Source organism: Pseudophryne corroboree, chromosome 5, assembly GCF_028390025.1.
Source record: "Pseudophryne corroboree isolate aPseCor3 chromosome 5, aPseCor3.hap2, whole genome shotgun sequence".
NCBI classification, from domain to species: Eukaryota; Metazoa; Chordata; class Amphibia; order Anura; family Myobatrachidae; genus Pseudophryne; species Pseudophryne corroboree.
In genome coordinates, this window is record NC_086448.1 from 749,884,811 (window position 1) to 749,891,662 (window position 6,852).

Sequence of the window (6,852 nt, forward strand, 5' to 3'; positions counted from 1 at the left end):
GTATGGGGGTGCTGGCTGCTGATTTAGCAGCTTCGTCTGCCCGGCTGTTACCAAGTGAGATTGGATCTTGGTTGTAAGTATGTGCTTTGCACTTGATAACAGCCACTCTGTCTGGTTCTTGTATCGCTGTTAGAAGCATTTTTATGTGGGATGCATGCGCTACAGGTGTGCCAGCTGCCGTCATGAAATTTCTGAGGCACCATAGGGCCCCGAAATCATGCACTACTCCAAAGGCATACCTAGAATCTGTATATATATTGGCTGACTTACCCTTGGCCAATTCACACGCTCTGGTTAAGGCGACCAGCTCAGCAACTTGTGCTGAGTGCGGTGGGCCCAGGGGTTCAGCTTCTATGATACCTCTGTCATCTACGACTGCGTATCCAGTACACAGGTCTCCCGAGTCCGTTTGTCTGTGGCAACTACCGTCAGTGTAAAAAGTAAAATCTACGCCTTCCAGTGGGTTGTCACTAATGTCGGGTCTTGCAGTGAAAGTCTGGTTCAGATATTCCATACAATCATGCGTGTCAGTATCTGCACTAAATCCTCCTTCACCATCCTTCTCATCCTCCACCCTTTGTGCCTGTCCAGGCAAACCCGGTAGATAAGTTGCAGGATTTAGTGCGCTGCATCTCTTTATGGTGATGTTTACAGGGGCCATTAGTGCTAATTCTCACCTTGTAAACCGTGCTGATGAGACATGTCTGGTTTGAGCGGAGTTCAGTAAGGCTGACACTGCATGAGGCATATGGACTGTCAGGTTGTGTTCTAACACTACGTCTTCGCTTTTACTCACTAGCAAAGCTATCGCTGCAACACTTTGCAAGCATGTGGGGAGAGACCGCGCTACGGTGTCCAACTGTGCACTTTAGTAATCTACCAGCCTGCTGGTATCACCATCTTTCTGGGTTAGGACACCTGCCGCACACCCAGCACTTTCCGTACCGTACAATTCAAAGGGTTTCCCATAATCTGGCATGCCTAATGCAGGTGCCTGTGATAGGCACTGTTTGAGTCTCTCAAATGCCAGTTCGGACTCATCTGTGTGCGAGATCCGATCTGGTTTGTTTGAAGAGACCATTTCTTGCAAAGGTAAAGCCAGTATGGAGAACCATGGGATCCAGTTTCGGCAGTACCCACGCATTCCAAGAAAAGTGCGGATCTGTTGCTGGGTTTGTGGCAGAGTCATGTCGCGAATTGCCTGTATTCTATCAGAGGTAAGGTGTCTAAGGCCTTGCGTCAAGCAATGTCCCAAATATTTTATCCTGGTCTGGCACAACTGCAACTTATCCTTTGACACCTTGTGTCCCGTATTAGAAAGGTGAAACAGAAGCTGTTTTGTGTCTTTCAAGGACGATTCGAGTGAATCAGAACACAGCAGTAAGTCATTTACATACTGTATTAATACTGATCTGCTCTCAGGTTGAAAGGATTGTAAACAGTCATGCAGAGCCTGGGAGAAAATACTTGGGCTGTCAATGAAACCTTGAGGTAGGCGAGTCCAGGTGTACTGTACTCCCCTGTATGTGAATGCAAACATGTATTGGCTGTCAGGGTGCAGAGGGACAGAAAAGAAAGCAGAACAGAGGTCAATGACAGTGAAAAATTTTGCAGTAGGGGGAATTTGCATGATGACAGCTGGATTTGGCACTACTTCGAATTGGCTCTCAACTATCTTGTTTATCCCTCTTAGATCCTGCACTAGCCTGTAACCCCTCCCCCCACTCTTTTTCACAGGGAAGATGGGACTATTGGCAGTGCTGGACATCCTAACTAGGATGCCCTGTTGTAGCAAGCGCTCTATGACTGGGTGCACTCCTAATTCCACCTCTGGCTTCAGAGGATACTGTGGGATTTTTGGAGCTATCCTACCATCTATTATTTGCACTACTACGGGAGCTACATTCGCCATCAATCCAGTGTCTTGTCCATCTTTGGTCAAGAGGGATCCCGGTATTTGTGAGATCATTTCCTCTACCTTGGATGGACACCTGTCTATACCAGCAGAGTGTGACATTAGCCTTTGTGGGGTGTCTAACATATCCTGCACTTCCTGAACGTGATTCTCGGGTATATCTAAGAAGACACCCTCAGGAGTACAATATATGACACACCCCATTTTACACAATAGATCTCTCCAAAGTAGATTAATCTGAGCCGATGCAGCTAACAAAAAGGAATGCTTGGTCTACAAAGGCCCTATCGTAATCTCCGCAGGTCTACTCAAAGGGTAGTGTTGTTCTACTCCTGTTACTCCCATTGCCTAAATTGTTTTACCCGTGGTTTTCATACCTACCGTTGAATTTAACACTGACCTGGCCGCCCCTGTATCTACAAGAAAAGGTAGTGATCTACCAGCTACATCAACTGTGACCTCAGGTTCACTACCAAGGCTAGCAATCAACTTCACTGGCTGCAGACTACAGGTGTGGCCCAACCCCTATTGTATATTGTGACCCTCCCGCAGCGCGCTGGCAGCTACAATATGTGAGGGGGGTAGCTGAGAATTTTCGGAGGTCTGCCTGTCCCTCCTAGGTGGGTACCTCCTTGTTTCCCCTGCATGCGGCTTATAACTTCTCCTATGCGATCCCTGATCCCTATCATGTGTATTATAATGTGGTTCTTATCCTGGTCTAGGGGGTCGATATACCTTATGTGTGCCTTTATAACTGCAGTTCCGTGCAAAATGTCCTTCCGGCAGTTATAGCATACTACTACATGCGACTTACCATCAGGGGTCTGGGGTTTTGGCTGATGCGGTTTGGATGTAAGGGCATTTATACTTACTGTCATCAGCTTATCCCCCTGTGACTCCCTGTGCTTAATGACATTCCGATCGTGCTTGATAGCGGACTCTCTTAATGCAGCCACCGAGATACCTCTCCAGTTAGGTAGAGAGGTTTGTACCCTTGTTCTTAATGTCTCTTTTAACCCGTCCATTAATACCGACACAGCTACCTCCCTGTGATGTACATTTTCCTTAATGTCCTCGACCCCAGTGTATCTAGCCATTTCCTGCAGTACCCGGTGGAAATATTCAGATGCCGTTTCACCTTCTTTTTGTCTTATGGAAAAGATTTTATTCCATTTGACAACAGTAGGGAAATATACTCCTAATTGCAGATTGATCTGTCGTACATTCTCCTGAGTGTACTCATCAGTGAGAGGTACTTCTGCATCTAATTTACAATCAGTAATGAATTTCGCGGGGTCAATATTGGAAGGTAAACATACTCGTAGCACTGTTCGCCAATCTTTGTTTGTGGGTTCGGTGGCGTTACCTAATTCTTTAATAAACCTCTGGCATGCCACTAGATCCTTTCTGGGATCGGGAAATTCAGACATAATTGGTCTCAATTCTGTCCGGGACCAAGGACAATGCATAGCAATGTTGCTGATGGGAGTGACTCCCTGAGCGTCAGTCTTCCCATTGGGGACTGCGATCACCCTGACAGGATTTAATTCAATTACATCATTCTGAGTTGACTCCACAATCTGAGGTGCTATTGTCTCTGCATAATGTATGGTACCGTATTTACCTGTGGACACGACCTCACTTATCCCTCCGCTAGGGGGCCTTACAACTGATCTTACTGGTTGGGCCGTGCCCACCTGAGTGTTCTGTATGGTGGCTGCTAGAGAGAGTGCCGATATCGTGCTGGGCTCATCTTCTTGCTCACAGTCCTGAGGAAAGTTTAAAATGGGATACAACTTGCACGGGTTAGCATTAGTACATTTATCAACTATACTCTTATCAGGTACCAATATGCCATTGTCTATAGCCACTTTCTCCCCTACAATATACGGTGGTGGTGGTGCGGTTGCCATCATTTTCCTGCTAGGTTTGGAACCTGCTGCGTAAGCTAGTTCCCTTTGCATATCGCCCTCTTGCTGCCATAAATTTAAACAATCTGTATGTCTAATCCTTTGTTTTCTGGATTTTATTAGATATATCCTACTCCTTAAATTCTGCAATGCCTCTGGTTCAAAACTACCTATCCCAGGAAATTATGCTTTATCCCCCACAGTCATTCGTGTCCATTCATCACAATAGGTCTCAGTGTGGGGACCATACTTCCCCCACATTATCTACCGAGCTGACCCCCTGGGTCTCAATTCTGCTGTCTGAACCCTGACTGAGGAACGTCCCTGTGTTGTGCACTTGGCTCCCATTGTGGACCCTTTTAACACGGGAAAATTTCCTAAAATGCTCCAAACACAGTAGTCTAACGGTGGAAGTCCTCAAAGTTCTTCCACTAACTTCTTCTGCTCCGAGAACCACGGATCCACCCTATTTAGCAGACACGCGTAGCCAGTGCAGGCCCTACTTCGGCCTATATCCCCTGGGCCTTTAGGAGTAACTTACCATACCCAGTGACTATCTGCCTAAAAGACAATGTTTACACAAATCACGCTTGCATGTGCTTTACACAACGCTTATGATGACGAGATTTACGCACAAATATGCAAAACTTCGTATCACGTTGCGCCACGTATTGCTCACACAACCGTGCGGTCCAATCGTACCGCTTATAGACACTTGCTATCTATAAGTTGTAGGATCACTGGAGTCTTCACACTGTGCTCCAAAACAGCCGGAGTGTACAACTTTTGGTATTCCTGCAAAGTATTTAGTAATTAATTTATCTATCTAAACCTTGAATTTGTCTAAATTCAGACTGACCTATTATTTCAATTACCAGAATATTATTCCACCAAGCATTTTGCTTGGATTATGCAGATATTTATATCTACCTTGTAATTGTCTAATGCAGACTGATATACTGTTTGAATTACCTGGATGTGCATATACAGGTTGAGTATCCCTTATCCAAAATGCTTGGGACCAGAGGTATTTTGGATATGGGATTTTTCCGTATTTTGGAATAATTGCATACCATAATGAGATATCATGGTGATGGGACCTAAATCTAAGCACATAATGCATTTAAGTTTCATATACACCTTATACACACAGCCTGAAGGTAATTAGTTTGTGCATTGAACAAAGTGTGTGTACATTTGCACAATTCATTTATGTTTCATATACACCTTATATACACAGCCTGAAGGTCATTTAATACAATATTTTTAATAACTGTGTGTATTAAACAAAGTTTGTGTACATTGAGCCATCAGAAAATAAAGGTTTCACTATCTCACTCTCACGCAAAAAAGTCCGTATTTCGGAATATTCCGTATTTCGGAATATTTGGATATGGGATACTCAACCTGTAAATTGTTTTGCCCTTCTTGAGGATTCTTTTTTCATGTTTTTCTCATGGTTCCTTATAAAACTCACATTACTAATATAGCTGTATTTGAACGCTACACTTTGGGCAAACAATTGGGTATCTCACAACGATAATACACTCGGCACCAGTGTTAATATCAGAATACGGGCTGCCCTATGCATAATTTCGATATTGTATATATGTGAATAAATCCCTTTGCACCCGGCTTCATCATTTTTTCACCCAAATCACTAGGACACAGTGCCCAGATACTTTGAAGTAACTGGGTTAAATTTTCCCCATACTTTTCCAGACCAGCCCAAACCTATTAAGCAATTAGTTTCTCCATACGCAGATAGGTATGTGCTTGACTATCTACAGTCATACCATGCTGGACATGCCCGATCTCGTCTGATCTTGGAAGCCAAGCAGCATTGGGCCTGGTCAGTACCAGAAAGGGTGACCCTCTGGGAATACTGGGTACTATAGTATCAAGGAATACACCTTCCGTGTATATATCCTTCACTCACCAGTAATCTTACCGCTATGAGTCTTTGCAGCACTATTATCTGTGTTACCTACTAGAAGGAGTTCGGAGTCGTCAAAGCCGGTTTTTCCTGTTTCTCTCACATGAATATACTTAGGTATAAAAATTCATAAATCTATAGAGAATACAGGATTTACCAAATTTTCGCTCTGATTAAATTCAAACATCAATACTCGCTTATTCCTAGTGGGTGTGCAGACAAACCATCTGCCACCTACTTTACACTAAGTGAGTCACATATCGTCACATTGTGATTTAATACTTTTTTATTCACCTTGCTGATATATATAGCATTATTTGTCTATTTTGTTCGTCTCCCCCTTTTTTTATCGTCTGATATGAAATAAAAGTTACGTTTTATCTCTATGATTATACTTCACACCATTCTATCTTCATTTACAAGTTAATTTATCAAAAGTGTGCCCCAGAGAGACACCAAAACAGTCCCTTGTTTTGCCTCTACGCAAAAAAAACCCCACGAGTAACTTACCATACCCAGTGACTATCTGCCTAAAAGACAATGTTTACACAAATCACACTTGCATGTGCTTTACACAACGCGTATGATGACGAGATTTACGCACAAATATGCAAAACTTCGTATCACGTTGCGCCACGTATTGCTCACACAACCATGCGGTCCAATCGTACCGCTTATAGACACTTGCTATCTATAAGTTGTAGGATCACTGGAGTCTTCACACTGTGCTCCAAAACAGCCGGAGTGTAATACCAAGAAAACAACAACTTCACAAAGCTTTATCACACTCCGTTGCACGTGTTCACCTAGACCGTGCTCACCAAGTTCACAGAGTTTCACCGAGTTCACTGAGTTCACCAAGCGGGGTTCAATACATTCACACCTTTTTCAGCCCACACTAACACTCTATAGTTTTCTGATCAGAAAAATTTCCTTTCCTGTTAACTGATAGCTTTTCCCAGAGGTAATACAGTAGAAAAGGTTTTATTTAAACTAAATTTTGGAAACCGAGCAATTTGTGCTATTGTAGCGTGGCTACTGTTCCGCCCCTAAAGTAAACAATGCTATTGTGTAATTTGTACTTAGCGGTC

At 43.6% G+C, this 6,852-nt stretch overlaps 1 pseudogene; it reads left to right on the top strand.

Moving 5' to 3' along the window:
• Positions 1-5,607: 5,607 nt before the first annotated feature.
• On the top strand, positions 5,608-5,726 carry LOC134931525 (5S ribosomal RNA; annotated as a pseudogene).
• The last annotated feature ends 1,126 nt before the right edge of the window (positions 5,727-6,852 follow it).